The sequence below is a fragment of the Taudactylus pleione genome, unplaced genomic scaffold, assembly GCF_031769625.1.
Source record: "Taudactylus pleione unplaced genomic scaffold, aTauple2 ptg001181l, whole genome shotgun sequence".
Taxonomy (NCBI): domain Eukaryota; kingdom Metazoa; phylum Chordata; class Amphibia; order Anura; family Myobatrachidae; genus Taudactylus; species Taudactylus pleione.
This window is the reverse complement of record NW_028285582.1, coordinates 780009-795374: the sequence shown is the minus strand read 5'-3', so window position 1 is coordinate 795374 and position 15366 is coordinate 780009. Positions and strand designations below refer to the sequence as shown.

The 15366-nt window shown below is 51.4% G+C and overlaps 1 long non-coding RNA gene across 1 annotated transcript in view; it reads left to right on the top strand.

Annotated features, from left to right (window-relative positions):
• Positions 1 to 4309, top strand: part of LOC148453330 (uncharacterized) — a 35424-nt gene extending 31115 nt beyond the window's left edge. Inside the window, exon 3 of the long non-coding RNA XR_015874944.1 lies at positions 3675 to 4309. This is a non-coding gene — a long non-coding RNA (uncharacterized LOC148453330). The remainder of the gene's footprint in view (positions 1 to 3674) is intronic.
• Positions 4310 to 15366: the final 11057 nt, after the last annotated feature.

Here is a 15366-nt window from a genome sequence, read left to right as displayed (position 1 = left end):
TGACCGTCACCTCCATTTACTCCTTTATACTGTAATATGTAACGTACCATTCTCTGCCCATCCCTTCCTGTATCTGTGTCACCTCTCTCCTCCATATCTCCTTATATGTCACCAAGCCAGCCATCCATTTATACTGTAATATGTAACCATGCCAGCCATCCCTCTATACTGTAATATGTCACCAAGCCATTCCTCTATACTGTAATATGTCACCAAGCCAGCCCTCCCTCTATACTGTAATATGTCACCAAGCCAGCCATCCCTCTATACTGTAATATGTAACCAAGCCAGCCATCCCTTTATACTGTAATATGTCACCAAGCCAGCCATCCCTCTATACTGTAATATGTCACCAAGCCAGCCATCCCTCTATACTGTAATATGTAACCAAGCCAGCCCTCCCTCTATACTGTAATATGTAACCAAGCCAGCCATCCCTCTATACTGTAATATGTAACCAAGCCAGCCATCCCTCTATACTGTAATATGTCACCAAGCCAGCCCTCCCTCTATACTGTAATATGTAACCAAGCCAGCCATCCCTCTATACTGTAATATGTCACCAAGCCAGCCCTCCCTCTATACTGTAATATGTAACCAAGCCAGCCCTCCCTCTATACTGTAATATGTAACCAAGCCAGCCATCCCTCTATACTGTAATATGTAACCAAGCCAGCCATCCCTCTATACTGTAATATGTCACCAAGCCAGCCCTCCCTCTATACTGTAATATGTAACCAAGCCAGCCATCCCTCTATACTGTAATATGTCACCAAGCCAGCCCTCCCTCTATACTGTAATATGTAACCAAGCCAGCCCTCCCTCTATACTGTAATATGTAACCAAGCCAGCCCTCCCTCTATACTGTAATATGTAACCAAGCCAGCCATCCCTCTATACTGTAATATGTAACCAAGCCAGCCATCCCTCTATACTGTAATATGTAACCAAGCCAGCCCTCCCTCTATACTGTAATATATAACCAAGCCAGCCCTCCCTCTATACTGTAATATGTCACCAAGCCAGCCTTCCCTCTATACTGTAATATGTAACCAAGCCAGCCCTCCCTCTATACTGTAATATGTCACCAAGCCAGCCCTCCCTCTATACTGTAATATGTCACCAAGCCAGCCATCCCTCTATACTGTAATATGTAACCAAGCCAGCCCTCCCTTTATACTGTAATATGTAACCAAGCCAGCCTTCCCTCTATACTGTAATATGTAACCAAGCCAGCCATCCCTCTATACTGTAATATGTAACCAAGCCAGCCATCCCTCTATACTGTAATATGTAACCAAGCCAGCCCTCCCTCTATACTGTAATATGTAACCAAGCCAGCCATCCCTCTATACTGTAATATGTAACCAAGCCAGCCATCCCTCTATACTGTAATATGTCACCAAGCCAGCCATCCCTCTATACTGTAATATGTCACCAAGCCAGCCATCCCTCTATACTGTAATATGTCACCAAGCCAGCCCTCCCTCTATACTGTAATATGTAACCAAGCCAGCCATCCCTCTATACTGTAATATGTAACCAAGCCAGCCATCCCTCTATACTGTAATGTCACCAAGCCAGCCATCCCTCTATACTGTAATATGTCACCAAGCCAGCCCTCCCTCTATACTGTAATATGTCACCAAGCCAGCCCTCCCTCTATACTGTAATGTCACCAAGCCAGCCTTCCCTCTATACTGTAATATGTCACCAAGCCAGCCCTCCCTCTATACTGTAATATGTCACCAAACCAGCCATCCCTCTATACTGTAATATGTCACCAAGCCAGCCATCCCTCTATACTGTAATGTCACCAAGCCAGCCCTCCCTCTATACTGTAATATGTAACCAAGCCAGCCTTCCCTCTATACTGTAATATGTAACCAAGCCAGCCATCCCTCTATACTGTAATATGTAACCAAGCCAGCCATCCCTTTATACTGTAATATGTAACGTACCGTTCTCTGCCCATCCCTTCCTGTATCTGTGTCCTGTCTCTACCCCGTGTCTCCTGTATCTGTCCTCTCTCTCCCCCCCGTGTCTCCTGTATCTGTCCTCTCTCTCCCCCCCGTGTCTCCTGTATCTGTGTCATCTCTCTCCCCCGTGTCTCCTGTATCTGTCATCTCTCTCCCCCGTGTCTCCTGTATCTGTGTCCTCTCTCTCCCCCGTGTCTCCTGTATCTGTGTCCTCTCTCTCCCCCGTGTCTCCTGTATCTGTGTCCTCTCTCTCCCCCGTGTCTCCTGTATCTGTGTCCTCTCTCTCCCCCGTGTCTCCTGTATCTGTGTCCTCTCTCTCCCCCGTGTCTCCTGTATCTGTGTCCTCTCCATCCCCCGTGTCTCCTGTATCTGTGTCCTCTCTCTCCCCCGTGTCTCCTGTATCTGTGTCCTCTCTCTCCCCCGTGTCTCCTGTATCTGTGTCCTCTCTCCCCCCCGTGTCTCCTGTGTCTGTGTCCTCTCTCTCCCCCCGTGTCTCCTGTATCTGTGTCCTCTCTCTCCCCCCGTGTCTCCTGTATCTGTGTCCTCTCTCTCCCCCGTGTCTCCTCTATCTGTGTCCTCTCTCCCCCCCGTGTCTCCTGTGTCTGTGTCCTCTCTCCCCCCCCATGTCTCCTGTGTCTGTGTCCTCTCTCCCCCCCCATGTCTCCTGTGTCTGTGTCCTCTCTCCCCCCCCATGTCTCCTGTGTCTGTGTCCTCTCTCCCCCCCCATGTCTCCTGTATCTGTGTCCTCTCTCTCCCCCGTGTCTCCTCTATCTGTGTCCTCTCTTTCCCCCGTGTCTCCTCTATCTGTGTCCTCTCTCTCCCCCGTGTCTCCTGTCTGTGTCCTCTCTCTCCCCCCATGTCTCCTGTGTCTGTGTCCTCTCTCCCCCCCCATGTCTCCTGTGTCTGTGTCCTCTCTCCCCCCCATGTCTCCTGTGTCTGTGTCCTCTCTCCCCCCCATGTCTCCTGTGTCTGTGTCCTCTCTCCCCCCCCATGTCTCCTGTGTCTGTGTCCTCTCTCCCCCCCATGTCTCCTGTGTCTGTGTCCTCTCTCCCCCCCATGTCTCCTGTGTCTGTGTCCTCTCCCCCCCCCCCCATGTCTCCTGTATCTGTGTCCTCTCTCTCCCCCGTGTCTCCTGTATCTGTGTCCTCTCTCTCCCCCGTGTCTCCTGTATCTGTGTCCTGATACAGCATTGATTCCTTACGCTGTATATGATATATGGACCTAATTAGCTTATCTGATATGTTAGGGGTTAGGAGGTGATGCGGTTGGGGATTGTCGCAGTTGTATCTGTATTTATAAAACACGTTAGATGATAAATCTCAGTGTGACCTGATACATAACACGTGGTGTAAAGGTCTCTCTCATCAGCTGAGGGGAGGGATAGATAGGGAAGGGGTTAAACACGTGTGTCCTCCTCTGAGAGGCTCCGTGGCCGAGTATCAGATGGGGCCACCATGTAATCATTTCCTTGTGGGGTGACCCAGATGAGGGCCTGGAAACGTTCTGACGTCGGCTTTGCAGTCACCATGATAGTGTCCTCTGTGTCTTGCTCTCATAATACTGACTGCCTGGCACTGTTCCCCTCTGTGCAGCATCTGTCCTGACATGAGATAATCACCCCCCTCCCCCTCTCATACTCCGTAATGCTTAGCTCAGCTTCTCCGTCCCCCCGTAACATCTGTCTCTGCTCCGCAGGAAAACGGACCGGTCTTCTCCTCGCACTCCTCCTTCTCAGGCCTCTGACCCCCTCGCCCCTCTCTCCTCTGTCTAATGGCTGCTGTGGATGGTCCTCTCGGGTGAAATCTTTGCCTCCCCCGGCTGCTTCCTCTGCACGTACCGGCCGGACAACGAAAGACAATGCTTCATCGTCATCACCACACGCGTGGGCTGCGCACTCCCCTGACCCGGCAATCCCGGTGACGGCGATAACTGGACTGTGCGATGCAGAGGGGGGGCGGCCACTCGTGGTTACTCGTGTGTGAGTGAAACCGCCCAACGGAGGAGGTCAGCGCGGCAGCGGAGGCTTCCAGCTAATCTCCAGCAGCTGCCTGGATCTTCTGTCGTATATATTACACCTTGGACGTGGTCACTGTATAAATGGTCGGGGGAGAATGGGGAATAATGTATGTCACCGCATGGCGCAATAATAGCTGTATACCAGGACGGAGAGATTATCCCCCTCACTACCGGCCGCTCTACAGGAACCGTAAGAGAGAATCCGTCGCTGCTCATCGGAGAATGAATGTATCCTGTAGATAAGATTCCCCTGAGCTGCATTACTATAAAGAGATGTACGGTTCTATGTACTAAGCAGTGAAAAGTGATAAGAAAGTGATAAGGTACCAGCCAATCAGCTTCCATCTGTCATCTCACAGGCTGTGTTTGAAAAATGACAGTTGGGAGCTGATTGGCTGGTACTTATCACTTTCTTATCACTTTTCACTCTGTCACTTATCACTGCTTAGTACATAGACCCCGTAAAGTTGCCCGTCCCCACCCCCGCTGTGACTGTGACCCTGGTGAGACCGCAACACGACACGTCTGTAAGAGAAATAAGAAAAGAAAGTAAAATAATTACTGATCTCTTCTGTAAAGATTTAGACATGTATCATGGAGACAGCGTTGTTCTCTCACCGGCTGTTACCGCTATACGACAGTAAGGGGCCGCCCACATGTCGCACAGCGTAAACGTGTCATTCCTAGCTAAGGATTATACCATGGGTGTCAGCGCACACACATTATACACACGCTATGCTGCCCTCCATGTGCATTATAGCTGCCGGAACAGTAAGTACATGTCGCCCCCCGTCCTTTTGGTGGTAGCTCCCTTCAGCAACACAACGCTTCATACGGTGCTCCCAATAGTAGGATGGCTACTGGCCTGTAAGTTTCCAAGGGAGGTGGAGGAGGGGGAAGTGCGAGTGGCCCCTGAGGGCCGCCCGCCGGAATGTGACAAAACTTTACAATAACAGGAGCGTTCTTATTACTGTTTTACCTCCTCTTTCAGCTATTTCACCCCAGAGGGAACGGATGCGTTTCGCAGTAATAGAATGGACGCGTTTCGCAGTAATAGTCACTTAATCACAGCCAACATCTCTGTTCAGTCACATTCTAAATAACATCAAACCAATGATTATCTACCTATAGATTAGACCATATCACCCATAAGTGTACCGGACCTTTCGTTCTTATATTCTGACCAGAGGATAATGTAAAGTAGAACCAAAGTGGTGAGATTTTGCTGCTAAAGATCCTCTGATAAATGTGATCATAGATTATAATGTTACACAAAGTGCGCAATACACGTCGTCTTCTGCAAATCCGCGGCACAGCAGCCCGAAATCATTCGTTTGATTGTGTGAAATTGTATGATATTAATTGGACCGTAGATTTCTCTTATGAATCCTTATTTTATATAAATAAAGATATTCGGCAACAATCTAATTTTGTCCTCCAACAACTCGGCGTTCTCTCTATAAGGACTCCCTGGGGGAGACGGATATGGCTGACAGTCTATGTACTAAGCCTTAGAGAGAGAGTCTGTCCCCGAGGCTTAGTACATAGGCCCCCGTCTCTCAGATGGACCCACTGGTGTTCCAGCCCTCTAGCACGTTCCTGAGGTTACTCATCTGAGCCTGAGCCCTCCCATGCGGGGTGTTGTACATGGTATATGGTGGTACTGCGATTAGTAGCCACATGACGCAATCTGTAACGTATTCCATCCTGGGTAATAAAAGGTACAGCCTAAGGAACACCAGCTTTATATATGTGTCGTATAGATGCTACTGATTGTTTCTCTTGTGATTCCGTTCTGTTCAGTAACATGACCCCTGTATGGGTTCTCTTAAAGGTGTCTTACAGCTCAAATTAACCTGTACAAGAGCGCAAATTTGCCCACTGTTACGCCACGCCAACGCCGAGTTAACCCTGTCAATACTAAAGTAATACTCCTTTCACACAGAAAAGCAAATTAGTGGGTAAAGCACTTTTACCCGGTAGTTTGCTGATCAACACTGGTCCTCTTTCTGTGTGAAAGGGTCAACCCAGGACTTGGTCCCTGGTATTTATCATGGTTGGAGACCCGGCAATTTCTACCCAGGCCTATCCTTTAACACAGAATCAATACCCGCGTTGATCAGCAAATTACCGGGTAGAAATGTATGACACGGTAGTTTTGCTTTTCTGTGTGAAAGGGGGTTCAGGCCGGGACCGACACAATGACCCGGCACACACGTCGGCTAAAAGTCGGGTATTTGGGGAAAATTCTGCATGAAAGTGGTAAAACAAACTAAAAATTAAAACAACTCAACATATAAAGATGATTAGTGTGAATAATGGCCTTATCTTATAGTCACATGTCTGAAGAGGCCTTTCTTATTACGCTGTCTCCTAATATAATTATAATACTTCTATACTGCTACCTTTGTCAGCATCTTCCCTTTTTATTGTCTGTCTTATGCTATATTTGGGCTAAATTTCCCACCTTGGTTATATAGGTTATAATTGTAGATTTGGGCTTTAAACTAGTATAAAGCTGAAAACACGGACACCTGGCGCTCAGCGGTATAAACCTTCTAGAGACGCGGGCGATGTAAGGTCGCAGCTCGAGGGAAGAGGTTCCGCCAAAACTGAGAATATATCCTCCGGAGACTAAAAATACTTTAATATACACAATGCTGGAACATGTTCATGTAAATCAGATACAATTAGAAAAACAGATCATTCAATATAACAATATATTATAGTAAGCACAATATATAATAATCCGGCAATGAATTATAGATGATCCAGAAAACAGGCGACAAATTGGAACGATGACAATGCCACAATGTTCCTGTGTAATATTACAGCCATAAATGTCGTTGTTCTGGCGCTGACTCAGGGACCAGATCGGTTTCACTTCTAGGATCCTAATTAGGCCAGAAAGTCAATATTACATGACGTATTCTTACACACATGGGATAATGGCGGTAATGTGCGTATTGTTACACCCATGGGATAATGGCGGTAATGTGCGTATTCTTACACACACGGGATAATGGCGGTAATGTGCGTATTCCTACACACACAGGATAATGGCGGTAATGTGCCTATTCTTACACCCACGAGATAATGGCGGTAATGTGCGTATTCTTACACCCACAGGATAATGGCGGTAATGTGCCTATTCTTACACCCACGGGATAATGGCGGTAATGTGCCCATTCTTACACCCACGGGATAATGGCGGTAATGTGCCTATTCTTACACCCACGAGATAATGGCGGTAATGTGCGTATTGTTACACCCATGGGATAATGGCGGTAATGTGCGTATTCTTACACACACGGGATAATGGCGGTAATGTGCCCATTCTTACACCCACGGGATAATGGCGGTAATGTGCGTATTCTTACACCCACAGGATAATGGCGGTAATGTGCGTAGTATGACGCTGTACATGACGTATTCTTACACGGGATAATGACAGTAATGTGTGTACAATGTAACGTAGCGTGTCACATGCAGATACAGCCGCTGACACTAACGTAGCGTGTCACATGCGGATACAGCCGCTGACACTGTAACGTAGCGTGTCACATGCGGATACAGCCGCTGACACTGTAACGTAGCGTGTCACATGCGGATACAGCCGCTGACACTGTAACGTAGCGTGTCACATGCGGATACAGACGCTGACACTGTAACGTAGCGTGTCACATGCGGATACAGGCGCTGACACTGTAACGTAGCGTGTCACATGCGGATACGGGCGCTGACACTAACGTAGCGTGGCACATGCGGATACAGGCGCTGACACTGTAACGTAGCGTGTCACATGCGGATACAGGCGCTGACACTGTAACGTAGCGTGTCACATGCGGATACAGACGCTGACACTGTAACGTAGCCTGTCACATGCGGATACAGCCACTGACACTGTAACGTAGCGTGTCACATGCGGATACGGGCGCTGACACTGTAACGTAGCGTGTCACATGCGGATACGGGCGCTGACACTGTAACGTAGCGTGTCACATGCGGATACGGGCGCTGACACTGTAACGTAGCGTGTCACATGCGGATACGGGCGCTGACACTGTAACGTAGCGTGTCACATGCGGATACGGGCGCTGACACTGTAACGTAGCGTGTCACATGCGGATACGGGCGCTGACACTGTAACGTAGCGTGTCACATGCGGATACAGACGCTGACACTGTAACGTAGCGTGTCACATGCGGATACAGACGCTGACACTGTAACGTAGCCTGTCACATGCGGATACAGCCGCTGACACTAACGTAGCGTGTCACATGCGGATACAGCCGCTGACACTGTAACGTAGCGTGTCACATGCGGATACAGCCGCTGACACTAACGTAGCGTGTCACATGCGGATACAGCCGCTGACACTGTAACGTAGCGTGTCACATGCGGATACGGGCGCTGACACTGTAACGTAGCGTGTCACATGCGGATACGGGCGCTGACACTGTAACGTAGCGTGTCACATGCGGATACGGGCGCTGACACTGTAATGTAGCGTGTCACATGCGGATACGGGCGCTGACACTGTAACGTAGCGTGTCACATGCGGATACAGGCGCTGACACTGTAACGTAGCGTGTCACATGCGGATACAGGCGCTGACACTGTAACGTAGCGTGTCACATGCGGATACAGGCGCTGACACTGTAACGTAGCGTGTCACATGCGGATACGGGCGCTGACACTGTAACGTAGCGTGTCACATGCGGATACGGGCGCTGACACTGTAACGTAGCGTGTCACATGCGGATACAGACGCTGACACTGTAACGTAGCGTGTCACATGCGCATACAGCCGCTGACACTGTAACGTAGCCTGTCACATGCGGATACAGCCGCTGACACTAACGTAGCATGTCACATGCGGATACAGCCGCTGACACTGTAACGTAGCGTGTCACATGCGGATACGGGCGCTGACACTGTAACGTAGCCTGTCACATGCGGATACGGGCGCTGACACTGTAACGTAGCCTGTCACATGCGGATACGGGCGCTGACACTGTAACGTAGCGTGTCACATGCGGATACGGGCGCTGACACTGTAACGTAGCGTGTCACATGCGGATGCAGGCGCCCTCGCTCAGAGAACATGGGCATTGCTGTATCATATCATTGTAATCAGCAGAAGCTGCTCGTGTTATCTGCTCGCATCGTTGTGCGAATAAGACGCATTAGAAGGTGAAAATACGCTCAGCGCTAGCGCGTCACAGTGAGCGCCCGCGTTGTGTGGTGAGATGAAGCACATGGAGGATAGATGTATGTGGGCCCATCTGTACATGGGGAAGACAGCACTAGGCACAGGGGGAGATGGGGGAGGTGATTTGGATGGAGAAACAGATTGAGGTGATAAGTAAGTGCAGCGCCTGAGCCGGGGAGAAGCGATTACTGACCGATGGCCCTGACTCACCAGCGGGGACACATTGCGATCGCTAATGGGTCGCAGATGATAAAATATGCTTCTGCTTTCCAAAACCTCCGAGCATAGAGACGCCCACTGCGGCCTTCTCATATCCGTACGATGACGTGCAACAGCGTAAACATCGGTAACATCAACGCACATCAGTCAGCCATGCTTCACAGGCGGCAAGTCTGCTCTCCTGACACGCAGAGCGCTCTCCTGCTGCTAAAGAACGGCTAATTTATGCACGCCCATGAAACGGCGTTTAAACGGTGAGACGCGCCTGCGTTTTTCTAACCATCTTCCGTTACCTCCCCCCAAACGCTGACTACCTGTCGCTCACTTTGCAACTGGCCCCTCTGTACGTACGTAATTGCAATGCGATAGCTGTGCGCGCACAATAGCAAACGATCGTTTGAACTTCATAAGCATCTTGTTTTTTTTGCAGGTTAGAACGATCATCGTATAATTGGAACCATTGGGGGGGGGGTTTAGCTGCTTTCTGGTGCAGGGATGGGGGATAACTCAGCGGCCGGAGCAGGGAGTCGGGGAAATGTACGCTAAGTGTGGATCAGAGAGAGCTCTGCGCACGTCCGCCCTGTAAGGTGGCTCAGTGGGAACGGTAACCTTGCTGCGTGGCTCGGAGGGCAGGGAGTTCTCCCTCAGCATGGGAAGAACATCTGGCAGCACTCTGGAGAGCGGCGGACTCATTACCGGGGCTGTTTGCTTCTGGCGCGTCCCTGGCTGGGTGGTATTTTTTTTTCCACGTCCATATTTAGCATCTGCCATCTGTCCTCAGCCCGTGGAAATCCCACATAATCTCAGGCCGGCTGCTTCAGGGTCACAGCAAGGTGTCATTTACATGGAAACGCTGTGTTTCCAGGTATTAACCCACCAGAGCCGGGCGACACCAGGCGCAATCGGACAAGGGGCTTCACGTGCTGACCTCTGGGCAGCCTGGGGCTCACTTCTGGGGGGCTATTAGGGGCTAATATTTGCTACAATTAGGAAATGATGGATGACAGAGGGAAAGTCTGGGATGAGGCCGTGCTCCCGGTTACCACAGCACCTCGAGCCCCTTATACAAAGCAATATTACAATAATTGGTTTATTAGTTGAACACAGGAGATTCACAAACAGATTATTGCGTCCATCACCATTAAACAGCATGGCGCATTTTTCTGCCGCCTGTAAGTATAGGACCCCGGTTCTGCACCCTCACGTTATCCCTCTGCCCCCACTATAGGCGAAACTGGGGGGTGGTCCGGGGGGGTGCACAGGACCACCCATTAGCCCAGTTCGCTTAAAAAAATATATATATATCTATATATAGCACATCCTCGGCAGCAGCTCCTCCCACAACAAGCAGCAAAACAGGAACAGGAGGTTTAAGTGCTGGCGGCGACTGCAGGGAGGAAGGGGGGGATTGTACCTGTGCTAAGAAGGGAGAGGGGGATTGTACCTGTGCTAAGAAGGGAGAGGGGGATTGGAGCTGTGCTAAGAAGGGAGAGGGGGATTGTACCTGTGCTAAGAAGGGAGAGGGGGATTGGAGCTGTGCACAGGGGAGCTGGACTGCAAAGGGTTGGAGTTAACACAGGGCTGGGGTGACACAGGCTAGGAAATGACGTTGATGCACACTGGGGCCAGGGGAGTGGGGCTGAGAGACGCACACTGGGGCCGGGGGAATGGGGCTGAGAGAGGCACACTGGGGCCGGGGGAGTGGGGCTGAGAGACGCACACTGGGGCCGGGGGAATGGGGCTGAGAGAGGCACACTGGGGTCGGGGGAATGGGACTGAGAGAGGCACACTGGGGTCGGGGGAATGGGACTGAGAGACGCACACTGGGGCCGGGGGAGTGGGGCTGAGAGACGCACACTGGGGCCGGGGGAATGGGGCTGAGAGACGCACACTGGGGCCGGGGGAATGGGGCTGAGAGACGCACACTGGGGCCGGGGGAATGGGACTGAGAGACGCACACTGGGGCCGGGGGAATGGGACTGAGAGACGCACACTGGGGCCGGGGGAATGGGACTGAGAGACGCACACTGGGGCCGGGGGAATGGGACTGAGAGACGCACACTGGGGCCGGGGGAATGGGGCTGAGAGACGCACACTGGGGCCGGGGGAATGGGGCTGAGAGACGCACACTGGGGCCGGGGGAATGGGGCTGAGAGACGCACACTGGGGCCGGGGGAATGGGGCTGAGAGACGCACACTGGGGCCGGGGGAATGGGACTGAGAGACGCACACTGGGGCCGGGGGAATGGGGCTGAGAGACGCACACTGGGGCCGGGGGAATGGGGCTGAGAGACGCACACTGGGGCCGGGGGAATGGGGCTGAGAGACGCACACTGGGGCCGGGGGAATGGGGCTGAGAGACGCACACTGGGGCCGGGGGAATGGGACTGAGAGACGCACACTGGGGCCGGGGGAATGGGGCTGAGAGACGCACACTGGGGCCGGGGGAATGGGACTGAGAGACGCACACTGGGGCCGGGGGAATGGGGCTGAGAGACGCACACTGGGGCCGGGGGAATGGGGCTGAGAGACGCACACTGGGGCCGGGGGAATCGGGCTGAGAGACACAGGTGGGCTTGAGGATGGAGAGACGCAGGGGGTCCTGGGGATGGAAAGAGACCATGAGGCCTGGAGATGAAGAGACACAGAGGGGCCTGGGGGCTTGGAGAGACACAGGGGAGCCTGGAGAGACACAGAAGTTTGATCAGGGGAATTCACCTTTTCCCTGCACAAAAGCTTCTGTTACTACAGTATATATATTATCTGGTTATGATGATGGCATTAGTTATATTTCTACGTATACAGGAATCTTCCGGACAATGTGATCTCCTACATGAATAGTGAATACCGGCTGAAGACGCTGCCCAGTGAGGCTCACATTCCCCGTTGCAGAGAAACCACCATATAGGTAAGAAAAGACATTCAAACTGACTGGGGTCCCAAAAACCCGCCTAGGGGTGACACCAAGGTGACAGGAGCCGCGTGCTGCACTGTAGCATGAAATGCAGCACTCGGCTCCTGACAGTGTGAGGGAGCTGGCACTACATAGTGCTCACCCGTACTTCTTAGACACACACCAGGCTACTGGGGTTCGGGCTGCGAGGCCATTCCCCCTCTCAAATGACCACGCCCCCTGATCACGAGGCCACACCCCCTTTTTGTGGCCCGGGGCAGAGCCACGCACACAACATACCTTCTTACTCTGGGTGACACCATGGGGAAGGACGCCACTGGTGTGTTTTTCCCAATATCTGTCATGGTGCTAAAACTGGGACCACCCATTACCAGATCTCTAGTTTCGCCTATGGCCCCCACATACTTAAAGTGCCATGCACAGATCTGGTTAGTTACAGCGGCAGCACATGGCGTGCGGGTAATCTGAGGCCAGGAGGGCTGCCGGCCATTGGGGTGTTTATAATCTTGAGTGAGGGCCTGATTCAGAGCCGTTCGCTATTTGCAAGCGAACGCTCTGAATCAGGGCGGGGAGTATTTTATTTTTTTTCCCTGTCCGCTCGCTAAGCTGTGGGCGACCACCCACAGCTTGTGCGAGCGGGCAGGAGATGGTCGCGACCATCGGCATTGCAAGGAGACCCTTGCGGTAGGGTCTCAGCACTCGCAATGCCGAGTGGACTTCCAGCTCTAATAGAGCCGGAAGTCCACTACTGACATCACGAGTGATGGTAGTAGGGCCGCCCACAAACGGCAGGCGTTCCTTCGGGAACGCCTCCGTTTTTCAGCCACCCCGCCTACAAAACGGGGCGAGCAGTCGATCAACATCGACAGCCTCCCCGTTTTGCGAGCTCCGGAGCGAGTGAAGGTCTCACTCGCTATGGGGCTCGCACACGCCACGCGTGTGCACTGGGCCACCATCGACCCGCTTACGAGCGGGTCTGAATCAGGCCCTGAGTGTCGACGTGATGTGTAACATGGAATGTGAGGAAGGGAACTGAGCTTATTGTCAGGACAACATTTACCAAATCTGCCACAATGTAGCAACCTTCTCCACACCCTTTACCCCACTATCTGGGGTAAGACCGGGCCAGCGGAAGGGATAATGGGGTAGGGATGGACATCTAATATCAATTTATCAAAACTTGATATTCCGGTCCGATATCAATTGATTGCTTCCGGCAATACGGCGCACACGATATGTGGCATGGACCTTCCATGATGCTATAACTGCATGTGCCAGGACTACTTTGGTGGGATTACAGCATTACCCCATGTCAGATGATGGCCAGCAGCAGCCACTCACTATTGACTTCTGTGCAGTGAAACAATGGTTTAATCCGGAGTTCCCAAGCTTTGCTATTGCAGTCCAGGTTTTAAGGATATCCTTGCTTGAGTTCAGATGGTTAAATCAAACTTCCTGAGATACTAATTAAGTCGCCTGTACTCCAGCATGGATATTCTGAAAACATGGACTGTAATTGCTGCAGAGTTTGTAAACTTCCAGGGGTTAATAATTTCTGGAGGGGAAAATGTGCGCAACGCTCACGGATATTGGTGTTATATGATCTGTATGTGCGGATTCCGTTGCATTTTGGATTATTGATGCGGGGCATAGGGTTGCCCGTCCCTGGTGCAGCTGGTGCTATACCCAGCGCAGAGCCACCACCGGCCCTTGACACTGAGTAGCAGCGGCTGGCGACGTCGTAGCACAGGGCAGGAGGTGTGCAGGGTAATAGTAGGAAGCCAAAGACTAAGGGGCTGTGTTTAAGGCATATATGTTGGCGTTCTAGGCCACTGCCTTAGGTCACCTGATGATGCCGCTGGCCTCGGGCTAACTGCTAGCACTCACTTTGAGCTGCCGGAAACGCATCCAAGTGCCTGTTTCATAGATGTACGCTAAAACGTTGGTTAGCGTACATCTTCAATGTTTCGTGCTCCGCGTGTGCGCAGGATGGGTCTGCAATACCGCATGGTGGGCTTCATTCAGAGCCGCTCGTAAGCGGCCGCTCGTTCGTTCCTAGCGATGTTCGCACATCTGTTCATGCGTACGGATTGTAATACGCATGCGCGAACCAGTCAGTGCGGCCGAAAATCGTGTGCTCGCTAAATAGCGAATGCCTGATAATATGAGTGACAGGAGGAGGCGTATGTGGGTGGTAACAGGGGAAGGTGCTTTAAAACGGGGAGTGGAGATCAGAACGCAGGCGTGCTTAAAGGTCAAAACGGGCGTTTTATGGGTGTGCATAATTAATACAGCAGCGTCATTGACAACGTCACTTGGTTGTTTTATAGTCGGAACTGCTCGCAATATAGTGGTAGGAAAAACCAACCACAAGAATAGCGAGCAGTGCAGACGCCTTTTGATGTACTCGATTAATCGGACATGACGTATGATGTGAGCGGCCAGGGGGCGTCTTTTTCAAAATTACGGCCGCAGGTTTTGTTCACTCGTTCAGACATAGAGGCGTCAACAGACCACAAAGAGCGAACGGTTAATTTGAATAGCCGGCCCCTTTTTCTGAACGAGCGAGCGCAAATAGCGTCTGGCTCTGAATCAGACCCGGAGTCCCCCCTCCCCCCAAGCCTCTGTTTCCTACAGACACCTCCTGCTGCATGTGAGATGGACGGAATTGTATCTGCGCTTCAGGCCATTTCTGAATCAGGCGCCAAATCCCGTTCACTAACATTTTATTTTATGTTTTCAGTACAGATTTCCCTACAGAATCCTCCTGTAAATTTGGTTGGTAAAACATTTTCCGTTTTCCTATTTCTCATTATTATTTCTCATTATTACGCTGGATACAGATCTATTTCTCACCGTATTCGCTGCGTCTGGAGCTCTGCCTTCGGCGCTGACTGTACCTGACCCCGGTATTACGTTATAAGAGTCTGCGCCTATAAGAGACGCCAGTGTGCGCGGACGGACTCGTTGCCTCCAGCGTGGACTGAGTACACATTATCCCATATCTCAGCGATAAGACTGTA